This window comes from Corvus cornix, chromosome 1A (assembly GCF_000738735.6).
Source record: "Corvus cornix cornix isolate S_Up_H32 chromosome 1A, ASM73873v5, whole genome shotgun sequence".
In the NCBI taxonomy this organism is placed as follows: domain Eukaryota; kingdom Metazoa; phylum Chordata; class Aves; order Passeriformes; family Corvidae; genus Corvus; species Corvus cornix.
The window spans coordinates 28,621,043-28,634,072 of record NC_047057.1 but is presented as its reverse complement, the minus strand read 5'-3'; positions in this window follow the sequence as shown (position 1 = coordinate 28,634,072).

Here is a 13,030-nt window from a genome sequence, read left to right as displayed (position 1 = left end):
GTGAAAATTTTGGGGGAAAACTGCTTTCAGCAGTTCACAGACAAAGTGATGAGATGTACTGAGGGGGATTCTGCAGAGATCTGTCATGAATGAGATACTGTTTTAAAGTCTCTTTAAAACCTTGGATGGTAGAATGGAAAATATGCTTGTGAAAACTTGTGAATAATAAGCGTCCTAGGACACCAGCTGTCTTGGCTTTCATCTGATACTGTTGAATATTGAATGGGCATAAGAATAGCTCTTCCTTTCCTGGTTGCTCCTGAGCTAATCAGTTACCTCCGATGACCTCTGCAAGTACCTTCTGCTCAGCCTTTGCTTCTTCCTGTGCTTCTTCCATGCTGGCATAGGCTGCACCAGCTGAACCGATCTGTGCTCAAAGCTTGTGTGTCTTTGTCCTGTGGGGACAATAGCAAGATGATTGATAGCTAGACAGAATACTTTAATAAAGGTTTTCCAGATAAAAATGAGACTGAAACCCCTAAATCTGGTTTTACACACCTGACCATTTTTTCCTGTGTCATCTAAGTTTTCAGGAGATTCTGTATCTCTTTCCCAGAGAATGGTAGAACTGATGTTTGGTTCGTGAACACTTTAACATTTCAGAAAGTGAGCCTTTAAAACTAGGTGGGGTGAGTTGCTTTGGTTTGCGGAGGGGGGCTGTTTGTTTGGGGGTAGTGTTTTCCTTGTGGGATTTTTTTAATCTTCGAAGCTCCTGTCTAGCAAAACAAGACTCTCTTTTCCTTGGAGGCAAGTTATAAGGTCTTCAAAGCTAATAACTGTCCTCTGTCTTTCAAGGCTATGTTGAAGCCTGGGGCCATAAGACTGTACTTCCCATAACCCCAAAAAAGTTCCATTATGCCTCTAGCTGTGATGCTCCTCTAAGTATCGATAACCTGCCATCACTATAAATACTACATTTACAAAATATTTCAGTGTTTTTAGATTGAGGGCAACCCTATCTTTGCCTGGATTTTTACTCCTTTACAACAGACCCCTGGTGCTCTGGTGAAGTGGTTGGGGGAGACATCTGTTGCTAATGTAGTAAATGCCAAAGCTGAAATCAGTACTTTCAGGGCTTGTTTGTGTTCAGCCCCTTCAGTCTGTCAACATGAAGTTTATCAGCATGTGGGGGAAAGAAAAAATGAGAAACAGATTCTTGAGCACAAGTAAGTGACAAAACTGGGGGGAAAAAAGGGCTCTTTAAGTATGTTCTTACATTTCAAGATTTTTCATTAGCTGCAAAGAGTGCTTGTGTGGGATCATCATTTAAAGAGGAGGCAACTGCAAGCAATTTCCATTAGATACCAAGAAACAGTAAACCTGAGTGAGGTGTTGGACATGTTCATTACATTTCCTATCTAATTGTATGATACTATCGAGCCCTTATCACTGGAAACCCAGACACTCTCATTATGTCCAGAATCATGGTGCTAAATAACAATGTGCTAAGATGAGAAGAGTCAATGCTTTAACTGTTTTGCAGCCCTTCACGTATGTTTGCACAGAAATAAGATGAAAGTTTCCAGGTCCTGCTTTGATAGATCACAGCTTATAATTATAGTCACGTTGCATGGGAACGTGGGCACGCTGCTGGCTAGATTAGAGACAGACAAAAGCAAAGCATCCCTCTTCTATTTTCTCAAGTGTTGCTATCTTGAGCCTATTTTAGAAATTTGGATGAAAATGTGTTCATACTTTTTCTCATTTCCTCATTTTTATAGCTCTGAAAGATCCAGTGGTTCTGCTTTGTTTCAGTTCTAGTAAATTCTTCTTTTGCTTGTCCTTTATTTATTTCCACTGTGATCATTTTACTGGACTGTATTCATTGTCCTCCTTTGCCTCAATCTGAGCTCTCCACCCCCTTCAATGCTGTCGCCACCTCCCTCCCTGGAGGCAGCCCCTGTCATTATCACCTCTCCTTCACTCCTCTCTTCCCTGACATAAGCGAGAAGCTCGATGACACACAGTTTCCTGCTTAAAAGCAGGCTGTTCATCACCAGCTTTTATTTACTTAATAGCCCTCTTTCACAACAGTGCTCCACAGCTTGTTGTTGAAGGTACGGGGAAGGAAATCAAAGAGGGGTTTGCAGAGCAGAGGGGCAGAGCTGTGGGTCTGCGCGGGCTCCTGCCCTGCGCTAGCAGACGCGGTGCTGCTTGCCCCTGCAAGGGCTCTGGGTCGCAGCCTAAAAAAGCACAGGGCCAGGCTTTTGAATGCCTTGCTCCCCACAAAATACTGCAGCTGCATACTGCACGACACTGATAGGCTGTACAGTCACTCCAGAAGCTGAGGGGTTCCCAAAAGGGGTGAAGTGCCTGTTGATGTGTCTCGTGAGACCAGCCTAGCTGCCCATTCTTTTCCAGTTTTCAGTGATCATTTATATTTAAGTGATACCAGAAAATAGGTGACTGTTTTGGGGCGGAAACTATGCATACTGAGGCACGTTTGTGGCCAAGATGTTTTCTTGTGAATTACTTCTTTCGGTTATGTGCTTAATTTGACCCAGAACATTGTTTAGTTACCTAATAGATTTACTTATTTAGGCATGATTATTAACGCGAAAGTAAGAACTGCATGGTTTACTTCTTACAGAGCTCTCTTACAGTACCTCCTTAGAGAGGTACCAGTTAATTTTAATTTCACAGTAGAACGCATTTTCTTTCCCAAATGTTGAACTCAGTTTTGAATCTGCCAGGCCTTTTCCAGATGAGAGGCAAATGCACCTAACAATGCAGATAACAATAATTACCCACAAAAAGACCAGCTAATATGCTGCCTCCCAGGTCATGTTTCTTTTATCCCAAACCTCCTCGGAGAGTGTGAGAAAGATTAAAACATACTGCAATTTCACCCAGGTGTCATAGTCCATACCTGATATTACCCAAGACAACAAGAAATGAGAGGTGGAAATGCTGAATATGCACTTCTGAGTGATGAATGCCCTGGAGCAACAGAAATGCAAGGCAGGTCCCCCAGGAGAAAGGTAGGATTAATGATCTTGATTGTTTTATAATGATCTCTGGTATGTTTTTCATGTCATAAGGGGGGAAAAAAGCTATTTGCTACACAAAAAAATATCTTGTAGAGCCTACCTAGTGCTAAAAGGCAAGGGCATGAATTATAAATAACTTAGGGAGAGAATGAGTATGGAAAGAGTCCTCCATAGTTTCATTCAGGAATGTGTTTGCGGTAGTTTAAGGAAAAAAAACCAAAAAAACCTCAAACAAATTCACATTTAATTTGACGGAACTCTCACATGTATTTCATTTCTGAAGTGCATAGACACTGTCTCCAGCTGAGAAATGAAAAGCAAACTAAAGAACTGAAAAAGTGTAGGAAGTAGCTTATGTTACCTTATAATAATGTATTTTCTTTCAGTAGAGAAACTGTGGTTGACACATTCTTCTCCAGAGTGGTTCATACTGCAGATGTATGAATCTTGTACAACTGTGGGCTCCCACCAAAGATGGCAGCCTTTCTGTCTTCATGTCCCCACTCCCATGTGTGTACCTGTCCTTTTCCTTGCATCACACCAGGGGATTATGCAACTTCAGGGTGAATCGGCTTCCCTGAGCCAACAGAAAATCAACAGGTTTTTGGTGGGGTGGTTTGCTTTGGGGTTGCCCAAGAGATCTGAGCTGGAGATAGGTGGGGAGGATGGGGAAGAAACTGGTGGGTGTGTGGGGGTGACCTCATTGCTTCCATCAGCTTTAGCTGGAGCAGCATTTCTGACTGCACTCTAAGGCAGCTTCAAAACTGGAAAAGCACACAGGGAGAGTTGTTCGCTATCAATATGCTGCTCTCTATCAATATACTGCTGGACCAGCAGTAAAGATTCGGGGGAGGAGGAGGTGACAATAAATGTGATGAAAGAGGCAGAATTCTGAGAGGTTTGAATGCTAAAGCATATGGGATATTTGGAGAATGGGAAACCACCGGCTCAGCTCTTTTTGAAGAACAGAGGGAACCAGGCTCATGCATCTTCCATTATCTAGTGACTGATGAGAGTTTTTACTGAAGAAATTAGAAACTCACTCAGCTTCAACCAAAAAATATTGTTTTCTCATTTGCTCCTGTTCAGATATTTGCTACTGATCACAATCTGGTGGGTGATGTGCTATGAAAGGTGGAGGCAGCATAAAATACCATGCTGAATAATTGATCACCACCCCTCCAGGCTACGTCTGTGGATGAATGCATATGCCAGTTAGGATGACTGTGTCCCTAGTTAATGCTCTTAATTGACAAACACTTGATCTGAATTAAAATAGTATTTTTACAGACAGAAGATCTTTCATACTTTAGTGTTTCTCTTTTGTGTGTGTTTTTCTGATTAAATGCAGGCACCTTTTGGCCCTTTAATTGTATGGACATTTAGAAATTATGTATTTTTTTTTAGAACAGTGGTGTAAATCTTGATCGCACGAAATCAGTGCAAACCTCCTGTTCACCTTCCCACTGTACTTCTTTGTCCACTGTTTGTTGCTACCAAGTAGTTATAACTCCCTCGTCTTCTTAATAGGAATTAGGTGACAAAATAAAAGCCAATATATTAAGCCCCTGTATCTCATTCACAAAGGCAACACAAAACAGTAAAGAGACAGAAGGGTAGACAACAGCATTGCAGAACTCAGTATGTGGCAGAGATTTCCCACCTTTAAGTCCATTCTAGAGATTTCTTGGCCTTTCACAAGAATCACAGGAGGATAAGAAATTTTATCTGAAAATAGCTCCAAGTCCTAAACAATTAAAAATTTTAATGCAGCTGATATTATGCATATGGTGCCTTCTGGAATTTACTTCAGACTCTGGAAGAAGGAAAAAAAGAAAACAAAGAAAAATCTAAACAGCAAACAAAGAAAACAACACCAACAACAAAACCCTGGAGGAGTTAAGAGAGTTGGAAAAAGGGCTGGATTAGTACCAAAAGATGCCATTGTATGTGAGCTCTTCCCTCAGCTTTTTGCATCATCTCAGCTTTCTCAGTGTTGCATCTTCTGAAATGCAGAGGGTCTGGCTCTTAGTGGCCTTAGGCCATTCTCTTATCTGTTCACCTTTGGACAATAATGGTTATTTGAAGGCAGCTGCCTAGGTTTTCTCCCCATGTGACTTTTCACACAGTCACATCCAAGCTTGGTTATGTTTGTTTTACATTTGCTATGATAAGTTGATTTACTATTTCCTATAGAAATTGTTTAAAATGACCTTGTAAGTGCAGAGTTAACATGAATTATAGAAAGAGATAAAGTCAAATTTCATCATTACTAATTTTTTTTCTGTCCTTTTCAAGACATTTTACTTTTCTTTCAGGTAAGGACTTTCTCCAAAGTATACATGTGTGTCCACACATGATGCATACTGCATGTTACCCTCTGCATTACAGGAATATTAATAAGGATATAAGGGCCAAGGTGAAGCTTTTGAATGTTACAAAGTAGGAAGTTTAAGATCCCCCTGTTAGTCTTTTTTCATCTGTATTCTCCACTGAACTACATGGAGATCCCATGGAGGAACAATACATGCTGATACTGCATAATGCACTTCCCACAGGGGATTGAGTCAAGGTCCTGTGGTCACCTGGCATCTTAATGCTTTTTGGGTGGCTGCCTTAGCTACCCACATAACAGTTTTTAGTCTATTTTTAGTAGGTTTCTTGATTCTTTTTTCTTTTTAAGAAATCAGTTTAAGGATGATACAACCATGTATGTGTGTCCCACATCATGGACAGGTGTCCTTTTGCAGATCCAGCTGTGCTGGGGTGAAGAGTTGTTCTCCCTGCAGTTCACAGTCACCCACCCCTTCTCCGGGAAATGTTTCTGTTCCCTGGTACCCACTGGCTGAGCCTGCCGTCCACCTCCAACGTGTGAATGAAGTCATTCCAGGTTAGACAGGATGAGCAGGAGGGTTCGTTCACCTGCTTCATTCAGATTGAAATGGTATGGGGAAAGTAAAGCTTCCCAGGGGGTTCATATCTCTCTCAGCAGACCCTAAGAGACGATACCCATGAACTGATTCCTCCTGACAGAGGAGGATAAAAGTGTGCCGGTGCACTGTTTGCAAAGAGGCATTTCCAGAGTGCTCTTCTGCTGACACCTGACCAGCCCAAACAGAAGGACAGTGAACATTTTGTTCTCTCCCTAAAGCTGTGTTAGAGCTCTTGTGACAGAGGAAAGGCCTTTCCCTGGAAAATACAACAAACTTTTATATAAATCGTGCATCTTTTCAAATGAAGAGAATGATTTTTGAGGGCAAAAAAAGAACAAAAACCTAAGCAAACCAGTCTGACTTCTCTGTTTTGATCAGGAGATTGGACCAGAGACCTCTTGAGATCCTTCTAACCTGAGTTAACCTGATCCTTCTATCCTGTGATTTATTTTCTTTTTTTTTTTTTTTAAGTAAAAAAAATAACCAGGTGTAGCTGGTTATAATTGTCACTAATGCTATTGCAAATAATTAGTGCTTTGGGGAGGGTTCCCATTACAGCTGAGACAATAGGATGCCTAGTTGGTCACAGAGTGATGGTTTCCCCTCTGCCAGTCTCTCTGGTTCTTGTAACTGTTCACATGGTCTCACAATTTTTGGGATCTGCTGGCTGAGCTGGTAGAAAACTACCTAGTGAGCTGACCTGGCTCACCCATGGATCAGACAGTGACAGAGGCAAAAAAAAAATGGGAAAAGATGGGGCCACACAGCCAGGAAAAACTCTGTGAAAGCAGGGCGTTAGCTTCTAGCATTAGCAAGCTGTGAGATAGTACAGTTTTGTTCTTGTAAGTTAATGTAGATGCGTCTAGTCACTGTCTGGGTCAGTTCTCCTATTATCATGTTTAATTATTTAATACGGCATCTGATCCTTTAGGACTGCAACTCTGTGATATAAGCTGGTCTCTGTGCCTCTGTCTTGCAATGTAAAGGCTGAGAGCTTAGGTTGTGAGTGCCAGGAATCAAGTCATGTCTCTGTGAAGTACCACTTATGTCTCTGCTATTAAATAAGTGATAAACTACAAAGAGCTTTTCATTTTTCAGTAAGTTGCCTGTTCAGAGGCTTTTCTGTCTTTTGATCATAGGTCAGATTCATCCTTTTCGTTGTTAGAACAATTTGGGGGTTTTTTGAGCGATTTTCAGTGCAACCTCCAGTGCTATCCTTTTGCTGAGGTTACCTATATTTATGTTGCTGACTTGTGTGCAATGAAGCCTGAGTCACCACAGCCCAGAAAGAACAGGCCAGCTTTCTCCTCCTTGCTTCTGGTTGCAAGCTCCTGCTGTTTCCTGTCAAATAGCTGCAGGCTGAGCTGGACTAGCTCACAGATCAGAGCAGAGAAAATGAACCCTGCAGAAAACCCAGCCAGAGTGGTTACAGTCAGCTTGGCAAGGTGCTCCAGCTCCCCATGCCCTGCCCTGTCCCTAAGGCAGCCAATGCACAAGGGAGACAGGAACAGACCACTGGGCAGGGAAAGGGAATGCTTCCTTGGGCGACAGCCTACAATTAGCTTGCATAAAGTGATTGTGAAATGGCATGATCAGTTACTGTCTGGTCTTCAGAAGTACTTGCATTAAAATTTTTCTTCAGGTGATTTTACACATAAAAAAATTCTATGAGAAATTCCCTGTGAAGCTGCAGAGCCAGTAAGAGACCTTATCATAACTTTTTCCTCAAACAAATGTAACAGGAAAGAATGATTCTTTAAAAATTTTATTTCATTTGCCAGAGAACAAGAGCAAGCCAGAGAATATTTTATACTTCATCAGTTAAATATTTACAATAGTAAAGTGAAGTGGTGGTTTTCTTTTCAGCTTTCAGCAACAAATGCAAAACCATGCAATGATTAGCTACACATGAAGTCAGTGTGAATGAATAACAGTATTTTTAAGAAGCTGTCAGAGGCTTATCTCACAGCTGGCATCTATTAATACAGTGAGTGATTTCTAACACAGATAGACTCCAAAATTAACGCTATCCATTTAGAAAGACTGCGGAGTGCTATAATTATGTTGGAATACTTTGGCTGTCAATAAAGTCACACTTAATGTGTGTATTCATATCCATTAACACCGGTTTCTAAACAGAGAAGCTGTAAATTTGGAGGGTTTTTATACAACTTAATCCATACATAATTTAACATAATCTAGAAAAATAACAATTTGTCTATTATTTCTACATCAGCAATTTTTGTGGAAACTGACCAGTTTGACGTGGTTAGTTTTTCTAGCAAAGTTTCCATGTTAATGTGTGCTTTCACCTAGCCTCCTCAGGCTTCTCAGAAGTGGCACAATTACTCCAGACTCAGCAGCAATAAATTCCAAATTATCCTCTAGCTTGTTTCTGCACACCCACAGAAAACAACTTCCCTGCGGTTATTCTCAGAAGACTTGAGATTCCATCTGCTTACTTTATTTCAGGTGGAAAAGGAAACCCAAACAAGATAAAACTGACAAGTCTGTATCTATTTAAACCTCTTCAAAATCCAGAGTGAATGCTTGGATTTAAGCACAGTCACTGAAGGTTTACAGTGGCAGGCAGACAAGAACCCAGAGAACCCCAGGGCTGAGTTAGAAATACATGTAAACAAGCTCAAAGCAAGTTTAAAGAAGAGTGAACTTGTGCCCGCTGTTTATTTCAGTGTAAACACATAATGCTATCTTGAAATAATGTCTGTGAACCAATTCAGGCAGTAAATTTGACCCTGTCAACTACCAAAAGAAGGATTCTCAGCTGGCTCACTGAAGGAGTATAGCAGACCATGGTCCAGTGATCAGCTCCTAGTTGAGTGTCAAACCAGGGTGGAGTAAAGGAGAATGTTGCTATGATTCGGTGAATTTATGGGTTGCAAGGACAGCCTACAAAAATTCAAACAACCTAGTGTATTACTACTTTTACAGCTGCTCTGATTCTTCCACCTCTATTTGATTTCAAACACAAAGAATGACTCTGAAATCACATTTGTCTGCTTAAAATATTTCATATGCAGCAGGAAAAAAGAGTTGCTACCCTCTGTATAATATTCTTTGTTTTGGTTATTTTTTTAAGTATCTACTAAAGGAACTTAGAAGCTGGTAATTTTTTCCAAGAAAATAAAAAACTAAACTGATATACTTCGTACATAAAGTATCTTGGATTATGGAAGACTCATGTAATCCCTAAATACGTAGGATGTCTGAAACTGAGGTCTCCAGTACTATAGGAGGCCAAGATTACAAACACAGGTGAAGTAAGCAGTGTTGGCACAGTGCTGGGCTCTCCTTGATATGCCTTTTCCACTCCCACTGGCCCAGGAGGTGACATGAACCCATAATTCTAAACCTAATGGAGACTTGGGGTTGAAACTGAGCCCCCCTGCACCATGGGTGGCCAACATAACAAAGATGTGGAGGGACAAATGTTGGTGCATTGCTGTGCTCCCCTTGCCACGCCTTTTCCAGCCCCAGTGTCCATGGAGCTGTAAACATTGTGGATCTCCGGAATGAAACCCTACCCCTTGACCTAATGGTGGTTTTTGGTATAGGCTGAGACCCCAAGTACTATCCATCACATGGATGACTGAGATAAGAAACATGTGGAAGCGCCAATGTTTGTGCAGTCTGGTGCTCTCCTTGGCATGCCTTTTCAAGCCTCAGTGTCCCTGTAGTGGTAGGCTTTGTGATTCCCTGAACCCTTATCCTAACTCTAATTGTGGCTTTTGGTTGAGACTGAGGTCTCGGATACTGTGAGTGGACTGGACCAGAAAGATACAGAGAGAGCATGTTCTTGCCGTGCCTTTTTCAGACCCAGGGTCCCTGTCGGGACTGTTTTCTTTGTGGTTCTCTGAACCCTACCCCTACCCCTTGACCCTAATGGCAGCTTGGGGTTGAGGCCAATGTCCCAGGTACTGTAAGTGGCCCAGATTAGAAAATGTGGAAGGAGCAGTATAGGTGCAGTGTCCTGCTTGCCACGGTATCCTTTTTCAAGCCCCAGTGTCTGTGGAGCTCTGTGCCTATTAGTTGTCTGAACCCCAATCCTAAACCTAATGGTTTAGATTGAATTTTGGATTAGGATGAAGGTTCCAGGTTCCATGGGTGGCCCAGATAAGAATGATGTGGAAAAAGGAATATTGCTGTAATTCTGTGTTCTCCTTGGCATGCCTTTTCCAGGCCCAATGTCCCTGGAGCTGGAGGCTTTAGGACTCTCTGAATCCTCTTCCTTGGTAATGAAAAATGAGACACCACACAGTAAAAGAAAAGTTTCACCCAGACCATCTTATGGAATTTACTGTCTCTTGCTATTAATTCCCTGGCTTTCCCACTGGCCAGGTACAGCTGTAACATGCTCGTATGATTACTGATGTTCCTGCTGTTCACCTTTATATGGGTAACATTAGCTTTACAATACTTCCCATCTTTGATAACACTGGAAACAGACATTTTAAGGTTGCTTCTGAACTCAGAGGTTTTGTATAGCAACACCATTCATCAGCACATCTAAGATGTGATTCAACTGGCCAGAAATAATTCTTCCAAGCTCTCTACTGAGGACTTCATACTGAAATGGCAGCATGCTGTTAGAGATCATCCTAACTATGCCTACTGTGGCAACCCTTTCTTACAACTTCTGAACATCAGAGAAAGCTTATATAATCTGTAAAATCATCACCGCAGGTGAATTACATTTTTTCCTCCTAGTTCCAGACTTACAATGTACTGTAAGGAACATAGAGTACTGGTGTGATTCTAGTATGTCTTCATATAGAGATCTGAGAGAATGATTCAAAACTTCTTTGCTTTGTACACATCAAAGTTCAAGATCCTTTTGTATGGATTGTAGGGCGCATCACCAAGGATGTGTCATAGGATGCACCACCTATGCTTCAAGTACAGCACTTTTTCTGACAATTTACTGATGAAATGTTTTAACTAATTTTTAACTTAGAAAACATAAAAACCAAAACCTGTTACCTCAGAAATTTGTCATTTGCCAGTCTTATATCCCACATCTCTGCTAGAATCATACAATCGTTAAGGTTGGACAAGACATCTAAGATCAAGTCCAACCATCAGCTAGCACCACAACAAATTCACCACCAACCCATATCCTCAAGAGCTGTATTCACATGGGCTTTTTGAAAATTCTCAGGGATGGTGATGCTACCACTTTCCTGGGCAGCCTGTACTAATGCTAAACAACCATTTCTATGAAGAAATTTTTCCTAATATCTAATCTAAACCTTCCCTGTTGCAACTTGAGGCCATTTCTTCTTGTTGTATTGCTTGTTATATGGGAGAAGAGGCTGAGCCCCACATTACTACAGTCTCCTTTCAGGCAGCTGTAGAGAGCCATAAGGTTTCCCCATAGCCTCCTTTTCTCCAGGCTAAACACCCCCAGCTCCCTCAGCAGCTCCTCATTTGAGTTGAGTTCCAGACTTTTCACCAGCACCATTGCCCTTCTCTGGACATGATCCAACACCTCAATGCCCTTCTTGTAGTGAGGGGCCCAGAACTGGACACAGGATTTAAGGTGTGTCTTCAGCAGTGCTGAGTACAGAAGGACAATCACTGCCCTGGTCCTGCTGGCCACACCATTGCTGATACAGGCCAGGTGCCATTGGCCTTCTTTGCCACCTGGGCATACACTGGCTCATGTTCAGCTGCTGTCAACCAGCACCCTCAGGTCCTTTTCCTGTGAGCAGCTTTCCATCCATTCTTCCCTCAGTTTGTAGCACTGCCTGGGGTTGTTGTGACCCAAGTGCCGGACCAAACCCTTTGCCTTGTTGAGTCTGATATGACTGGCCTTGGCCCATCGATCCAGCCTGTTCAGATCCTTCTGCAGGGCCTTCTTACCCTCCAGCAGATCAACACTCCCACCCATCTTTGTATCATCTGCAAACTGACTGAAAGTGCACTTGATCCCCTCGTTCAGATCATCAATGAAGACATTAAACAGGACTGGCCCCAACACTGAGTCCTGGGGAGCCCCACTGGTGACCAGCTGCCAACTGGATGTAACTCCGTTCACCACTCTCTGGGCCTGGCCATCCAGCCAGTTTTTTACCCAGCACTTATCCACACCATGGGAATCCAGTTTCTCCAGGAGAATGCTGTGGGAACTGGTGTCAAAGGCTTTACTAAAAGTTTAGGTAGACGACATCTGCAGCCTAAGACCTGGCTGCATGTTTTCGTGGAGCTCTGTCTGGGTTGCCACATCCTTTCTGGTGCATGCAGAGGATGCAACTTTTCTGTTCATTATTTTGTTCGATAATGTGAAAACAAAGGATTATTCAAACTTTCCTTAGTGTTAAATCTCCTGAAACGTCACATATAGGCTTCATATGGAGGACATACATTGATAGCATGGTATTAACGACTGCTATAAGCAATAAGCAGGTGCAGATCTATACCTTAGCTGTTACAGAGGGGATTACTGTAACAAGCATATATCAAACCAGGAGTCCCGGGGAAAAGAAGTATATATGGACAGATTCATGGTAGATGTTTCAGGGATGTTTATTTCTCTCGCTGCATGGCCGGGGCTCTGCTCAGGAACTCCTCAGTCACGGGACCCCAGGGTCCTTGGCCGCCCCGGGGAACACAAACCAACCAATGGGAACGAGGCCGAGCAGGGGCAGGGAAACCCCGTGTCTGTGCCCTCAGGGCCCCTCTCCCAGGGCTCCATGGCAGGGGGGAGGGACCCCAACACTTAGCATATATATCTATCTCTATATAGATGTATCTATACACCTACACCTGGAGATAACAGTCAAATGTCATGCTTCCTCACTCACTGATTTGCGTGATCAGCTCAGTTGGGCAAAAGCAACCGGGGACACTGGCCTCATCTGTCAATAGCTCCCCCTGGCAACACACACAATTACCACCTGGTCCCCAATGCCACTCTTGTAAAGCATGTCTGTGCCTGCCTGCTGGTCAATTGATGATCAGTCTCTGACTGGTATTAGTTCACCCAGTAATGCAAAGCAGCTGATCAGTAGACCTGGCCTAACTTGTATCTCCCTTTGCCTTGGTATGTAGCGGCACAAAGCAACCAGTGTCCACTGATGAGCCTGG